At 33.3% G+C, this 17638-nt stretch overlaps 1 protein-coding gene across 6 annotated transcripts in view; it reads left to right on the forward strand.

Moving 5' to 3' along the window:
• The first annotated feature begins 1213 nt into the window (after positions 1-1213).
• Positions 1214-17638, forward strand: part of LOC110455796 (putative ferric-chelate reductase 1 homolog) — a 41119-nt gene continuing 24694 nt past the window's right edge. For 2 of the 6 annotated variants that reach the window (XM_021506171.1, XM_021506176.1), the window contains exon 1: positions 1214-1356. The gene's annotated coding sequence lies outside the window, so the exon portion shown is untranslated. Of the gene's footprint in view, positions 1357-13077; positions 13136-13198; positions 13339-13375; positions 13419-17638 lie in introns of those variants that run through there. The other 4 variants (XM_021506172.1, XM_021506174.1, XM_021506175.1 and 1 more) reach the window with 4 other exon arrangements.

A 17638-nucleotide genomic window follows, 5' to 3' on the forward strand; every position in this document is an offset into this window, starting at 1 on the left:
TTCCGAATGGAAACCACCAGCAGGACAAGAGGACACTCAAAAAAATATATTCAAAAAGCGCTGTAGACATTAAAAAACACCTTTTCAGCTTCCGCGTAGTAGATGCCTGGAACAACTTGCCGCAAGATGTTATAGATGCAGAGGATGTCAAACATTTTGAAATTTTACTGGACAATCACTGGGAAAATACCAACAAATAATTAACTTAATTTTATATATATGATAAAGGACATGTTAATTGTACACCAGAAGTATATCATACTGTAAATATTGCAATATCAACTGATCATATGGACACAGAGGCTCACAGCATGCGTCCATTATTTATCGTATTAAATCGTATTAAAACGACATGAATAAGTAGCTATTCGGTTCACAGAAAGTTCGCAAAAAGGAGAAAGAAATGTTCAAATATTTGCACCTATCTTCAAATAATAGAGCATACAATTGTAGGTTCAATTCAAATGAAGAAAGGTACACATAATTGTACCTATTTTTTTTTTATTTACAGACAGGTACAATTGAATTAAACCTACACGTATCTTCAATTGTTTCACGGTTAATTTGGCTTTCCATAGAAATGAGGTCATGGTTTTCTAATTTCTTTCCTCTCATAAAGTAACTTTCTCCCTTTTACTCATTTTGTCCGTTTTTTGAGAATGTCCCGTCCAGCCAACTCAACCCAAAACTGCTAAGATCTTCATAGTTGTAAATACTTGCTTAAGACCAAAAATACCAGGAATGGCGAAACATTCTCCCGGGCCGAACTTATCCCGGCCTACCATTAAAACAGGGAAAAAATGTCTACCAAAATGAACCTTTGGGAAAATACGTTTTTAACCTTCTGTGAGATTATGGCAAGAAACTATATCGAATTAATTAAAAATACTTTTAACCAATTATGTTGTATAACACCAAGTAAACTGATCGAACATGTTACAATACTAACTATATACTTATAGATTGAAATAAATAACTGTCAAAAGTGCAATTAGAATACATGTTATTGTTTTTATCCGCAGTCACAGATAGCTTAAATTAAGAAGTGCAACATTGTTTATCTTTTGTCGGAGGAAATGTGTCAAATCTGTCAAAAATAGCGTAAAAATCAAATTAATCATGATGGCTATATACATGTATTATCTTTCCAAATCAAATGTAGTACCCCAGAGAGATGCAATGTGATTCGGAGAGTTACTCCCCTTAGGTCGCCTCTTCTGGGGTAAACAAAAACAAAAGGTCGGGGCAAGTCGATTCACTGGAGCGAGAATCGTTCCGTCACAACCGACCAGGTACAACGGGTGGCATGCTTGTCTAAATACACGTCAGACGTCTGGAACTGAGATACACAACAAGGTATGTAGAATCTCGAAGTGGGCACGCCCTTTGTATAAGGATCAGCTCCTCATCCTTTATTTCAGCACACGGCCACTGGTACTGACCAGTTCTTTACTCCGTAGATCGACATACGTCGATAGGTACATTTCTTTCAACGTAGGCCTACAAACTGACTGCACAATAGACCAGAAGAACCCGTTTAGCTTGTGCCAATGCGGGCACTTCCATCTTCTTTATACCACATCTAAATCAATTGGAGACATCATTGATAAGTACACAGGAATATGTCATTTTAGTTACATTCAGGTGGTCTGTAATACTAATAGAAATTATGCTTGTTGATTTTTGTTTAGGGAATTTGTGTAGAAACAGAAATTACAATAGATATATAATGATATATGCAGTGTATGTGTGCAACATACAGAGAATCGACTGTAATTAGCATGTCCATAATAAGCAGATTTAGATCTGTCTGTATCTGTGTTGTAGCACGGACTTATATTAGATCTAAAATCATACATACATTTGTATATCAATGTGTCGAGCTAAAAGGTCTGCCACATGTTACACCTATTGTGTTATAGCTCTAGATATTGTATAGATATGATCTTAAATTGAATTTGTATTTCCATTTACATGGTTTATATTATATGTATAAAAGCCATGGTTATAAATTTAAGCACACACCAATCAACACTATATAACTCCTTTCCATAACTTAAGGACATTCCAATATGGCTGCCACACCAAACTGTATATTAAATTCAATAATTATATTACTCATTATTAATAAATCATTCAATAACTGAGGAAAAACTCACTTTTTATATGTTCATTTAATTTTCCAAGCTAAATAAAAGTCACAATTCAGGAAAAAAAAACATTTAAACTTGTCAATATCATAAGATCGGATGTCTATGGAGATATATTTGTCGAGAAAAATGTGAAAAATGCTTCAAATCTCGAGAATGATGACATGTATTTTGATTGGATATTTTACAATAATTCATCAAGCTAACAAGACTTTTGATACAAGTCAAGCCATATACCTGAGTGAGAACCTGTAGTGAATTGTACAGGTAATATCTCACTTGTGTTGTATGCTTTTTTCCAACCTCAGTCAGCCTTGTTCGCTTTGTGCTCAGTTGTGATTTATTCAGGGGAAATAATGAGATCTTCTGTAATGTAAATATTAATCCCAGTGTTATATCAACATTTTTTTTAACTTGTTCAGAATCGATCAGCGACAAAATCATACACACCTGCATTTATCATGGATGAGATGACATGCTTTGTGTCTAAACATAATATTCTCCATTTCTGTCTAAGTTTGTTGGGTTAAACTCATCTAGACTATACACGTATACCAACACATATTTGCCAGGTTATAATATAGAACATCATGAACTCTCACAAACAAGAGACCCAATAGCCTTAGCATTCACCCGAGATATATTATAGGTACTGGTAGCTCAATTTCATTGTTGAGATGTGATGTGGAAATCAACATGTAAACAAAGTGAAATGCAATACTTGTCATGTAAACAAAGGATAAGAACTTTAAAAACTTTCAAATAAATATTTTACTAATGAGAAATATAATATATATATATATTGTTTTTATGCCTATTTTCCTCTTTGACCAACACCTGAGATAGCTCAGGATTTTACCTACTGATACTATTTGATTTCAATTTCTTTATAACTATTGCAACCAAGCTAGAATGACATGTATTTCTTGCTTAAAGTGGACAAGATATAGTCAGGAGTGTTATTTCCCTATATAAACCAAGGACAACAGATGACCAAAAGGTAATAAAGCTAACAATTTATAAAATGCACTTAAGGGCATTTCCATCCATAAAATAAACTTGAATCTGAGTGCAGAGATTTTTTAAAATATCAGCCATTTTCCCCTTTTTGGCCCACCCCTCCAGCCCCTGGGGCAAGGACAGATCTTTTTACACCATCTCATCACAATTATTCAAACCAAGTTTGAAAAATTTCTTGCCGAGATTAGACAAAATATACTAAAAGTGTTATTAATCGAGTACCTGTATAAACTATAGTAAACTTACCCTCTCCCCAAGGGAGAGCAGATGACCTAGGAGGTGGGGTGATTAAATTTACAATTTAGATAATGCACCTAAAGACTTTTTTATCCATGAAGAGTATTTGTTTTGTAAAACATCCGAGTCTGATGAAGAAGATTTTTTTTTGAACTTTTAACCATTTCCCCCATTTGGGCCCCACTCCTCCAGCCCCTGGGGAAGGGACAGGATCTTATTTTCTCATACCATCTAATTGCTATTTGGCATCATAATCATTCCAACCAAGTTTGAGTAATTTCTTGCTGAAAATTGACCAAATAAAAATATACCCAAAAGCGTTATTTTCCTATATTAACTACAGTAAGCTTTACTCCCTCCTCAAGGGGGAATGGATGGTCTGGCTACTGAAATTTACAAAACCGAAAATGCACCTGATGATCTATCTTTCCATTCATGCAGAGAAATAGACTAGTACCTCTGAGTCTGGAGAAGAAGGTTTATGTAATATTGGTTTATTTTCCCTTTGTGGCCTCGCCCTGGCCCCTGAGGTTGGGGCAGGAATCATAATTTTACTGTTTGCTAACATCCACTTCCAAGGATGATTTTCACCAAGTAAGAATAATTTCCTACAGAAAATTGACAAAATATACCAAAAGTTGTTATTTCCCTTTATAATCTATAGTAAACTTTACCCCCCTCCCCAACAGAGAACAGATGGCCCAGGGGTACTGATATTTACAGTTTAAATAAAATCCCTGATGATCTTTCCATCCATGCAGAGAAATAGACTGTTGTACTGCTCTGAGTCTGGAGAAGAAGATATTTGAAATATTGGTTAATTTTCTATTTGGGGCCCCACCCTGGCCCCTGGTGTTGGATTAGGAATCCCAATTTTACAAGTTTTAAGCCTCATCTACCAATGACATATATTCAGTATTAAGTTTATATAATGAGATCTTAATTCTGGGACTAAATCATTCACACCTTCATTTATCAAGCATAAGATCACATACTTTGTGTCTATAAATAATATTCTCCATTTCTGTCTTGGTTTGTTTGATTAAACTCATCTAACCAACACATATTTGCCAGGTTATAATATAGAACATCATGGCCTCTCTAACAAACAAGTCATTACCTAAATGTTTATATGCTACTACACACTTCCAAACAAAACATACAAGTACATTATGTATATAAACAGATAAACAGTGACCAATATACACAGATAAACAGCGACCACTACACACAGGTAAACAGTGACAACTACACACAGGTTAATAGTGACCACTACACACAGCTTAACAGTGACCACTACACACAGGTAAACTAACCACTTTATACGGGTACAGGTAAACAGTGACCACCATTCACAGGTAAAACCTTGACCATTGGTTTTATAGTTACATATTTCTCTGAATACATGTATTCAGTATTAAGTTTATGTAATGTGATCTTCTGTAATGCAAATATTACTCCAAGTGTTATATCAACAATTTTTTTAGATTGTTCAGAAGCGATCAGGGACAAAATTATTCACACCTTCATTTATCAAGCATAATATGACATGCTTTGTGCCTATAAATAATATTCTCCATTTCTGTCTTGGTTTGTTTGGTTAAACTCATCTAGACTGTATATATACAACGTATACAAGGTATTACCAAAAACCATTAAACACATGTGCCAGGTTATAATATAGAACATCACGCCCTCTCTAACAACAAGAGGTCCAAAGGCTTTAGCGGTCACCTGAGATATATTATAGGTACTGGTATGTAGCTCAATTTCATTGTTGAGATGTGATGTGGAAATCAACATGTAAACAAAGTGAAATACAATACTTGTCATGTCACCAAAGGAATAGAACTTTAAAACTATTCAAATAAATATTTCTTGCTGAAAATGGACAAGATATATATATAGTCAAAAGTGTTATTTCTCTATATAAACCAAGGAGAACAGATGCCCAAATGGAAATTAAACTAACAATTTATATAATGCATAAATTTAAGAGCATTTCCATCCATAAAATAAACTTGAATCTTGTACATCTCATTCTGAGTGCCATGATTTTTAAAATATCAGCCATTTTTCTCTGTTTTGCCCCACCCCTCCAGCCCCTGGACAGATCTATTTTTTTTTACACCATCTCATTGTCATCTCGTCACAATTATTCAAACGGAAACCAAGTTTGTAATAAAACATACAAGTATGATAAATAGATAAAAAATTACCACTACACACAGGTAAACAATAAGCGCTACACACAGGTAAACAGTGACCACTGCACACAGGTAAACAAAAAGCGGTACACACAGGTTAACAGTGACCACTACACACAGGTAACCAGTGACCACTACACACAGATAAACAGTGACCACTTCACACAGGTAAACAGTGACCACTATACCCAGGTAAACATTTGACTCTCTACATACAATTCTTGCAAGTAAAGTGACAATTTGTACTCAAAATTGACCACTACACACAGGTAAACAGAGACCACTACACACAGGTAAACTGACCATTACACACAGGTAAACAGTGACCACTATATACAGGTACTGGTAAACAGTGACCACTATATACAGGTACTGGTAAACAGTGACCACCAAAACCTCAACCATTGGTTTTATAGTTTCATATTTCTCTGAATACATGTATCAGGGACACAATTAAGTTGACATGCTTTGTGTCTATAAATAATATTCTTCATTTCTGTCTTGTTTTGTTTGATTAAACACATCTAGACTGTATACAAAGTACCAGGTATTACCAAAAATCATTAAACACACATATGCCAGGTTATAATATAGAACATCACCACCTCTCTAAGGCCCAAGGGCTTTGAGCAGTCACCTGAGGTATATTGTTATAGTGTTATAGCAACATGTTTTTAAATTGTGCAGAATCGATCAGGGACAAAATTATACATACCTTCATTTATCATGGATAAGATGACATGCTTTGTGTCTATAAATAATATTCTCAATGTATACTAACACATATGACAGGTTATAATATAGAACATCACGACCTCTCTACCAAACAAGTCATTACCTAAATGTAAGTGTACATGTATACCTTATATATGCTACAGTGTATAGTTGTTACACACTTCCATATAATATATGATCTTTTATTGTGTTTGAAGTAGCAACTAAATTATTCTACATGATTATTGTTTTTACCTGTGTCATGTCAGACTTTGATAATTGAGTTTTAAGCTTCAAGTTTTTCAAGTTATATTTTTACACTCACGCCACACGTATATGTGTGTAACAAGAGGTCAATTATTAAATAGTATACATTGATGGACATAGTACACAATAAATGTCAGTATCATTTCAAGATTTTAGGTTCACTAACCTTAGAGGACATTTCAGAAAGCAGTAAAGTATGTCATGTTGGCAGCCATCTTTACCTAACAACACGTTCATCCGTTAGGGCTAGTATACTATTTTAAGTGATGGGCAATCAAAACCAATTATGATGGACAGTAATTCAGGAACCCAGCACAGTTCTTAAGGATATATGTTACTGTAAACTTAAAACACAAGTATACTACCAGCAATTTGTATTTGTGTCTGAGTTATCTACCATATGAGGTTTTAAATCCTGAAGGGTCTTGAATTTAATTTTCAGATTTTTATATTTAGAAACGGTTGATAAAATTTTACCATACTAAAAAAAGAGTTTTTGAAAAGTTTTTAAAGATACTGCCGGGTAGGGGAAGGTGTTGAGGGTTGTTTATTACAATGACGTACCACAATAGGCAAATACAACTTTTGAGTTTCACCTTAGATGAAATATTTACATATTTATCAATGTAAATTGACTATTATATTATTGCATTTTACTGACAAAGAGAAGCGATTTTATCTCAATTTTTCATGCAAAAAAATTGCACTGATGTAGAAGATAATTTGTTGAATATACGAAATTTCACTTGAAAAAGAACATGTATTCAAAAGTATTACAGCATTCTGTATATGATTTGAAATGTGTGGAAATATTTAAGCCTTTAAACAAAATACTGATTGTTTGCCTTAGACTGACATAAAAAATCAAATTTCAAAAATATTTCACTGTCATATTGAGTATTTCAATACATAAGTATATTTATTTGAAATCCTAAAGGTAAATAATCCAAAAATTGTTTTATTAAGTCAGACGCGCTTTAACTGAAACATTAGAAATGTTTATACTGTTAATTGATCCTGACAGCTGTACATTATTAATATCAAAGCATACAACTTTAATATAAGAAGATGCGTGTAGACGATCTATTTAAAACAAGTGTAAAAATGACAATTTTGTAAATTTGAATTTAAATTTTGCCTACCTTCTTACCTACCTACTCAAATTGAACATCATGTGTTTGGTTTAGGCAAACACACATTGTATTGATGCTGTTCTGAGTGTTCTCATAAAAACACTACCAGAACACAAAATTAGGTTGGGATATTTAAGTTCATTATAGTAAAGTACATTGTACATAGAATGTATAGTAACACTTAATCAGACTACAATGATATACATGATATTAACATTTCAACGTGGGCTAATTAGCAGGTATGGGTTTATCAACAGTAAATATTTTAGCATTTATTTTCAGGTAAGTCCTGAATATCATTTTCAAAATGTGCATGACATTTTGGTAGCGTGAAAAGAAAACTTGGGTTCTCAAAATGTTGGTGATCGAGTCCGATATACAATGCAGAAGTTAATTATACGACTAGATAATTTGATGAAACTTGATATACCTGCGTCACCTGTAGCAGGTATGCATTGCACTGCTAGGTTAACATTTTCCTAACAAGGTCTTCAATAATAACATTCATCAGTTTGATAATATGTTATATCAAAGTTTAATTTTATACACAAAACTTGTACCTGTTTAGTAAACCTTACTGTTTATTTTTTATAGGCATTGTTCATTTTCTGGGTATATAGTAAAACTTTGATATTCATGTCCACCAAACAAAATCAACAAGAAGGAACAATGGCTAAATAAGAATGGATCAGACATGTGTTTTTTTCACAAAACAAATTGTTTTGATTTGTACGATTTATTGGTGTAATTTAGCTTGGTTAATGTCAGGATATTATAAAAATCTACGGTCTTATTTGTGAAAAATAGTCTTTTTTGTTTCGTTCATAATTTTGACTATAGTTATTCAGAAACTGCCTCTGTTGGGATCGTATTGGGATATAAAAATATTATAACGGTGTTTAAAGTTAATCATGTTCGCTGGTATGGTCATATCTTCGTTTAGAATTTAGTGCCTAAGAGGACTGTCTGTTTTGGTTTTTTATCCTATCATTAATTACAAGTCCGCAAGGCAAATATACAGTATATATATTTATCACATAATGAACTGTACATGTGTTATCCAGTGAATATACCCATGTCAAATTTATTTGCTTATTAACCCATGTAATATGACCTATCAGCTGTGATTGGTTGTAATTAGTTTAAGTTGTTATACGCCCTTCGATATGTGGTGTACATGTACAGTTCAGTCAGATTATGTGTAATTGTCCAAATTTTTGGCATGGATGTTCATGTAGGGTCTAACAAGGACAGTATGGATTTAATTTGGGGAAATAATTCCTTTTTTTGTTGTAAATTTTGGACTTAAGCAACAAAAGCATCAGTGCAAGCATTTTTATCACATATAGACCTGACACTGGCTACCAGGTACTTTAAATATCAAACGAACAAAAAATCATTGGATAGGGTCAGACGGGCGAATTATGCATCCGTTTGCGGTGCTCTTGTTTCAATTGTGACGTCATGCGTAGGACAAGTACATGATCTCACAGACTTACACACTGGAGTCTAAATGCATGATGGCTTTTTACATTTCAAGGTTGCATGGAAAATGTCGTTTTACACAAACAAATGCCACAAATCTTGATTTTGCGATAAAAAGGATCTTACACTCGTTTTCATTTCATTTGAAATTTATGAAACTTAATTGTCATGAATTTTCCATTTTAACCCACCAGAGGCTTGCTAAATTGAAAAATTCTTAAGACTTGTTTCATAAATCTCATATGGAATGGAAACTCATGTCAGATCCAATATATATATACCATTAATTATGTATTTTGGATGTTTTCAAATAAACAAAAATGACCCCAAAATCCAGGATTCACTATATAAAGCACAACGAGCAATGCTTTAGTGACCTCTTTCTTAAAATGTGCTTTCTAAAACAGATTGAAATTGAAACATCAGGTACAAGCATCGACAAAATACAGGGTTTTAATGCAATATATAGCTCAAGGCCGCGGAGGCCGGATATTGTGGAGGTCACTGGCGTAAATATATGAAATATGAAAAATGTCTTCATACTGCATTTGTGCACTTTTACTACTGGTATGTAGTAAATAATGTTAAAAAAAATGTGTGGTAAATTATTCTATTGTGTAGACAAATTTAGTTGTTAAATTTCAGAGTAAACTTGGTTCCGTAAACTTAATGTCAAGGTGTAATAATTGTCTGAATACAATCTTGGTTTTATTATTATTGTTTACAGCGAAATGTTAACTTCAAATTGGAGAATTTTATTTTGTGATTAATTTCACATACCGTAAAAACCTGTGTAATTTGCGCACCTATGTAATTTTTGCATGCACTTTCTGTGGCAGAAAATCCCCAAAAAGCTTCTACTCAAATATTTTGATCACCAATTTTTTTTTGAAGAAAAAAACGATGTTCAAGTTAGGAAAATCGAAGTACAATTGTAAAAAAGATGAAGTAATATCCAGTAAAACTAGTGATAATAGGTGTTACAAAGTATTTTATACTGTCAGACGTTTCATTTACAGATGACTATTTACAGGTTAAATATACTTCACTATAGAAAACATTCTATTTTTAACTGACACACCCAGGAGAGAAATCACGATTCATAACTCACTTATACATGAATTCTCAGTCATCCAGAACTTTAAAAATCCTTTTATCTAACACTTTTAATATACTGAAGGGTCGCTGTGGTTAGTTAGTTCAGCGAATAGAAATTTCAGACAAAGTCCGTTCTGATTGAGTACATGAGTATGTACAGCACAGTGAAGAGCTTTTGTGTTTGTCCTAGTGTGTGAACTTAGCCAATACCATGTTTGTCCTAGTGTGTGAACTTAGTCAATATCATGTTTGTACACGTTACTTGTGCTAGATCCTACACACCAACATTGTATGTATCCTTACTATGATAAAGGGGTCGGCAATAATGATAAATTTTAATACCTATTCATATTGCAATATTCTTTTAGCAATATATATATACAGTTGTATGTCTTTAATGGAATATGATTTTGAAATGACATAGACAATGTTTTGCTATAATTTGTAATGTTTTTTTTCTTAATTTAAGCAAAGTTTTGAACTAGATTAACAGAAATAATGTTAAAATAGACTTAATATAATCCAAAGTTAGGTTGGTGTGATAACTTCCAAAACTATATCAAACATTTTCAATTTATCATCAAATCTTGCTAAATGATACTAAACTTTTTTTCCCAGATAAAGGTGTTCAAAAGACACTGAATCTCTTGGAATAGAATATGTATTGTGATACAGTGATTAATTTTCATATGAGTTCTGAGTTCTATACTCATAGAATTTTGATGGGACTCTTAAAATTCCTGGAAATACTTAAATTTAACATTGTGGGACCCAGTGTTTTTAGCAAAACAATTGAAAAGGACCAATGAAAATAAATTGAGGATAGATCACTGGCCTATATTGTCCGGGACCAGACGATGTCGGTGAAGTTATGCCCTCCGGTTAACTTACATATAAATGTCGCCAAACCAGCAGTCATGACCACAGATGACCGATTTTAATAACTATTCCATGTACTTGTAGATTTTGTTTTACATTTTACTTGGTAGAATAGATATAACAAACAGATGTTTGCTAAATATTATGGTGGATTATACAACTCCAGGATTTGAAATGTTTGAAAATAACCAATTCAAGACACAACCTGCCTTCATTAATGACTTTTTCCATTATTTTCTCACCCTTGTTATATATATATATCACCATAACACATGCATATATGTTGATTTATTCTTTGTCATAAATTTCATGTACACTTAACTGAAAGAAACAAAAGTCATAAACGGATTTAACTACAAGCAATAAATGACAGTATCGTATCACGCACTGGCACTGTACTATGATGTACACAATATTAATGTACAAATGTATACCTACTTAAGTTGAAATTGTGAACCCAATACACTGTCCTGTCATCTATTTTGCATGAAATGTTTGACCAAATCCTATTTTTATGTGATTATGTAATTATATACATGTATAAAGAATTGAGGAGGGTCAATGGCATTTATTTGAAGAGGCTTTGTAGCCCTTCATCCCAGCGTGCTGGTGGCCAAATGTCATCACCTTGGGCCTGTTGGTTATTCCGAATATTTGACAGCTGAGTGACCTTAAACTTTATAGCTCTAATTCACCCCAGCATGGCCAAATATCATCATCCCAGGCCTATTGATCATTGATCATGAGAAGAAGTCATCTAAAGAAATACCTAAGTGGATGCTGGACAGACGACATGCCACGCCACGGCATAATTATATAAGCTCACTTTGCCCTTTGGGCTAGCTACATGTAGGTAACCAAAAAATGTTAGGTGATCCATGTATTAGCAAATATCAGAGGTGGGTTTTTATGAACAGTACAAGTCCATGTGAACTTATAAACACATATAACTGCCATATGCATGTACTCAGTCAGTAAGTTAGCAACTCCATACAAGATACAAGATACAAGAATTTTTATTTAGAGTCGTGTTTGTAACAATGCAACTTTAGCTCAGAAGAGCTATTCTTATGACTATTTTAACAATCATAATTAATAGAAACAATAACATATCACAAAGGTAGCATGCATCACAGATGGTTGAATAAAAGGTAAAATAGCACGGTAATTAAAGGTCATGCGAACATAAAGCTCATGCAGCATATAAATTAATTTAAGTTAAGAGACGTTTCAGTCTAATGTACATATATGCCAATATGGCAAAAACTAAAAATTGACAGAATACATGCTAATAAAGCATAATCTAAAACAACAATGCATACATTTATGAAGCAATATTTAGGAAATTTACAGCATAAAAGAAGAATTACACAAAAGAAAGTAAAGCATCACTATAAGAACTAAAACTTGTGCATGACAAATATTTCTGGAGCAATAAAAACGCAAAATCTAGAACCAAAAATCAATCCTTCATCTTTGTACAGATGGAACAGGCATGCAGCTTGATTTTAAATTTGCATCAACGATGAAAATCAAAGAGATCTCTTCAAATTTAGTCCACATGCACACATCAGACTATGCAATTGTAAAAAGCTTTATCTTATACACTAAAATTGAAGAGATTGTCTTCAGATTAAATATAATTATAATGACTTAGGTATTTATAATTACATAACACAGATTTAAGAAACTAAATCTAAATTATTGTAGCTATAAAAAAAGCTTGTTACGTATTAAAGGTGTGTGATAAATCGTGACCGGTGCTCTTTATATCTATAATAATCCTGTTCATGGTTTAATAGAGCAGTAATTTGAAGAGAGAAATGATGAATATTTAATTTGATTTACATCCTGTGTTGGGGATTGTAGATATGTGCTGCAGGAAACCCCCGTCACGGCCAGCATTATACACCATCGACTTTCATATTGGATTACACCAATTAAGGTGGGTTTTGGGCACACTTTCAACCATACAGTGTAATTTTAAGGAACACAAATTCACCTGTGAATCAGACCTGACTCACTTGGGCGATATTGAAATTACCTGTTATTGAAACTCGACATAGGCGAGACTTAAAAGTTTACCTGTACTCAGGTGTTACCGTTAACTACATTGTACAGCATCATAAAAGATAAAAGATTACACAGGTGAGAGTGGACATATCATTCGTAGGTGCCTCTAGTATATTTTAGGTTCTTTGGATGATTATATTCGGTTACAGTAGCAGGTAGGCATATATGTATATATATTGTCTTGTTATGTGGGTTTTGACCTGAGTACCTGTTTTTTATTATATATTATAAGATCAAATTTATTTTTATTTCAGGTAACATTACAATTCGATACAAAGTATATATACATGTACACAGCTTGTGTATTATATTTTACAGTGCAAATTGTAAAATATTCCATTTAAAAATGGATAGACAATTATATATATATCTGCATGTGTACACAATGTATATAAAGCTCTGGTTTAAGACCTAAAATAGAAAGTAGTTATAATTTGTAAACATATAGGCAGATCAGCTGAGGGTTAGAATTGAGAAGTAAACCTTTGTGTTATATTTCTATATTGTACTGTATAATTTTCCAGTTTCTCTTGTGTCAGTTATATATAGCACTGTATGACATTTAAGTGTGTAGGGTATAGTTAATCACTAAATCCAACGAAGGCTACTAGTTTATTTAATTGATATATTAAGTTTATAGAATGCTGATTGATGAGCTACTCATCCCACTGGTACTAACAGTGTAAGGTGACTTTACAGATTTTAAAATTTCTCCCAGTCAGTCAGTCAATCCATCAATTTGTGCATCAACAAATATTACTTGCCATCTCTTCCTATTTTGTTGGGAGACTCCCAATTTTGGACCCTTAAATTGAGAATTTTTAACTAATGAATTTACTAAACTATTCCTTATTCCTGAGATCTGATGATTTCATCTGAAAGAACAGCTCAACAGATGCTTTTTAAAATGTTATTTTCCCGCTAAGGGTGTACATATTCACATCTTATTTATGCTTTTTATTCTGGACATGAGTAATCTCCCCCATGATGAATTTCAAAAAGGTCGGTGTATGATAAACTCAATCACTTACAATTGCCAAAATTTGTACCTGAGTACCTCTTAGGTCTATGGCAAAATGTCACGAACTAAAATCTAAAGAGTTATGTCCCTTTGTTATTTTTCAATAATAAAGTCCTTTGGTAGGGGATACTATCTTGCTCACAATTATTACTTTGCCCATTTCCAAGTACCGTATGAATTCAGATTTCAGTAAGTAAACTCTTGATAGTAAACTCATTAAGGATTAATCATAGGGAAAACAGTTTGATATTCTGTTCCTTCTTAAACCTAAAATGTAAATATCTATACAGTATGTTATCCACTCTTAAATTATAGATAAATAATCCTCTGTTTGGGAGTGATATGAATAATAGCAGGTATGGGAGGAACAAATCCACTGGCTAGGAGTGATGAAAACTATGACAGATAGATGACAGAAACAAATCCACTTTTAACAGTGTGATAGAACCAAACAGGTTTGGAGGAAATACACTGTTTCATTTGAAAGTGCAGGGCTAGGATGTTTTCTTTAGTAATACTGCCTTTAAGTATAGTATATATAGCGGGGGAGGGGGTGTACATGTATATGCTTTGGCATATATACATACATTATGTACCGGTGTATTCAAATTATGTAGGACCAGGTTTTATACAGTAAGGTATGTTACATACACTTCAGCAGTGAATTGAATCAAACTACATTAGTGGTATGTCATGCCTTCATGACAAGTTTTAATAATACGATAGTGTGTGAAATGTATTGAAAAGTGTTTCCATAGATCGGGAGTGACGATACAAATATCGACCCTGAGTGATGTGAGCTAATGTCTTTACCTCATATAAACCTAGCTGAAAGGGTCAGTAAATGTATTGACCAGTATATATTATAAACACTGACTTGTGAGGATGGATAGTGAAACACAATGGAACAATAACAACAACAACACATGTTGATTACATATTACCTTTGTTTACTGATGGTATGGTATGCAAATGAAGGCCCATAATTTACATACCATTTTTACCTGTACAGTGAGTGATAACTGCCTATTATTTAATTTCTAGGTATTAATAATATCTCATTAAATGATGATCTACTATTTAAACTATAAATTTGTTGATTTTACATTAATTATGTACAAAAATATATGAATTCAAATTCATCATTCTTGTAAGCCTGCATAGGCTTTTAATGTCAGCGGAAACCTATAACTTTATTTATTTTACAAAAACTATAAAATGAGATATATCAATTCAAAAGTACCCAGAGAAAACTATATGTGGTCGTGCAGTTGACCCAAAACCTTTTCATGTCCGATCAGGGAATCGACCCCGATTACCTTGGTGAAAGGCGAGTGCACTAATCCACAATGCCGCCAGATCTAGACTATCCTAAATAATTAATAAATCTACTTGCAACCTGGCAAAGGTTCACTGTTGATTTTACTACGTCGAATATGTAACAATGTATTTTATTTGGTCAACAATCAGACACAGCCACACAATCACATACTGTTCAAAATTGTCCCAATATGAGTGTTAATATGCATGTATATACAAGTCTAACTAAATTATTTGTATCCATTGTCACTATAATGAAATATTTGTTTTACCTGGGTAGTCCTTTTCAGAAGAATTGCATGTATTTTATGTATTCCATAAAATAATGCATGTTTTGATGCATTCTACAGAATTTTTATAATTTAAAAATTGAATATTTGAAAAAAAAAATAAAAAATAAAACTGAAAAATTGCATTGATCAAACTTTGGCAGGAGCAGGCTTAATTTTTCCATTGCAAAAATAAGCCTAGACTTTACTAATATTGCTATACATAAATAATGAATTAATGCACAGCATCAAAACGTTTGTTCAATTTATAGTCTGCAAAGCCAATATAGAGAGCTTGATTTAACTGGCGAAGTTACACTAAGGCAGACAAATTCCTTTTGGTTGGTCATTTGCTATGTAAAGGGAGACTACTCCAAGGTAGATATAGTCAACATACAATGTACCTTTGTGATTGTCAATCTGGTAAACTGCTATTACTGCACTTCCACCACATTGGTGAGGGAGAATAACTTTTTGCTAAATGTTAGCAGAAGCATAGAACAATAATGACCTCTGTTGTACATTGGCACCCAAGTATTATTTAAGGGACCCTTGAAATATCGACAAAGATACACTGCCTTGCTATCACAAGCATATTAATTGTTCTGTTACCCCTTGAGGTTCTCCCTTTAAAGCACTTCCCCTTCAATCTGACTTAGTATAAGGAACAGTTTTCTTTTCAGATCATTTTGTAGGACATCAGACTAGTGAACTAGAATTCCAGGGTTGAATCCCACCTTAAGGCAATCAGAAATATAATTAACTCTTTTACAGTATCATAGTAGAATGTATACACGATTGTTAATATTGCTTGGAAAATGTTGGAAAGAATCATTTATGAACAAAAGACTCAAAGGCAGATTGAGATTATAAGCAAATAATAATTTATTACGAAAACATTTTACCTACATATATGGGCTAAGGGGATATAACAGCTGTGATACTACTAATAATACTTTCATGTATGTACCCGGCCAGCTGTATTATAGCTGTTGACTGGGCAATGTATGAAAGAAACATATATGTACCCCGGAATAAAATTCTTGGGGGATTACGAATTACAAAATGAGTAACTGCCCCTTCGAAACAAGTTTAAAGAATAGAATGTTTAAAGGAACTTGCTGCAGAGCGGGCCACCATCCCTAACTTCCTTAATGGAAGGGGGAGGTGTGATTTTCCATGCTCGGAAACAGCTGGCAAGTGTTTACTCACATAAATGCCTTATTATAAACAGCCATTATATCCCCAGGCATCACCTGAAATAGTCTTGTGGTTGGTTGGTTGGGGAGGGCGGTGGGTCACGAAATATTCAGACACACAAATCTTCTGCAAACAGGCTGCTGAAACTGACCCAAAACAAAGACTGAGTCACGTGACTAAACTGACCAATCACTGACTGTACTTGACCACCGTGTCACGTGGCTGAAACTGACCATAGCTGACCTAACTGCCTTGCGCCTGCGTGTGAAATGGTAGACTTGTCTTAGTTCATAAACCACACTTATGTACATAAGTTTCAATTTATGAACAAAAGACTCAAAGGCAGATTGAGATTATAAGCAAATAATAATTTATTACGAAAACATTTTACCTACATATATGGGCTAAGGGGATATAACAGCTGTGATACTACTAATAATACTTTCATGTATGTACCCGGCCAGCTGTATTATAGCTGTTGACTGGGCAATGTATGAAAGAAACATATATGTACCCCGGAATAAAATTCTTGGGGGATTACGAATTACAAAATGAGTAACTGCCC

The sequence above is a fragment of the Mizuhopecten yessoensis genome, unplaced genomic scaffold (assembly GCF_002113885.1).
Source record: "Mizuhopecten yessoensis strain PY_sf001 unplaced genomic scaffold, ASM211388v2 scaffold8381, whole genome shotgun sequence".
Taxonomy (NCBI): domain Eukaryota; kingdom Metazoa; phylum Mollusca; class Bivalvia; order Pectinida; family Pectinidae; genus Mizuhopecten; species Mizuhopecten yessoensis.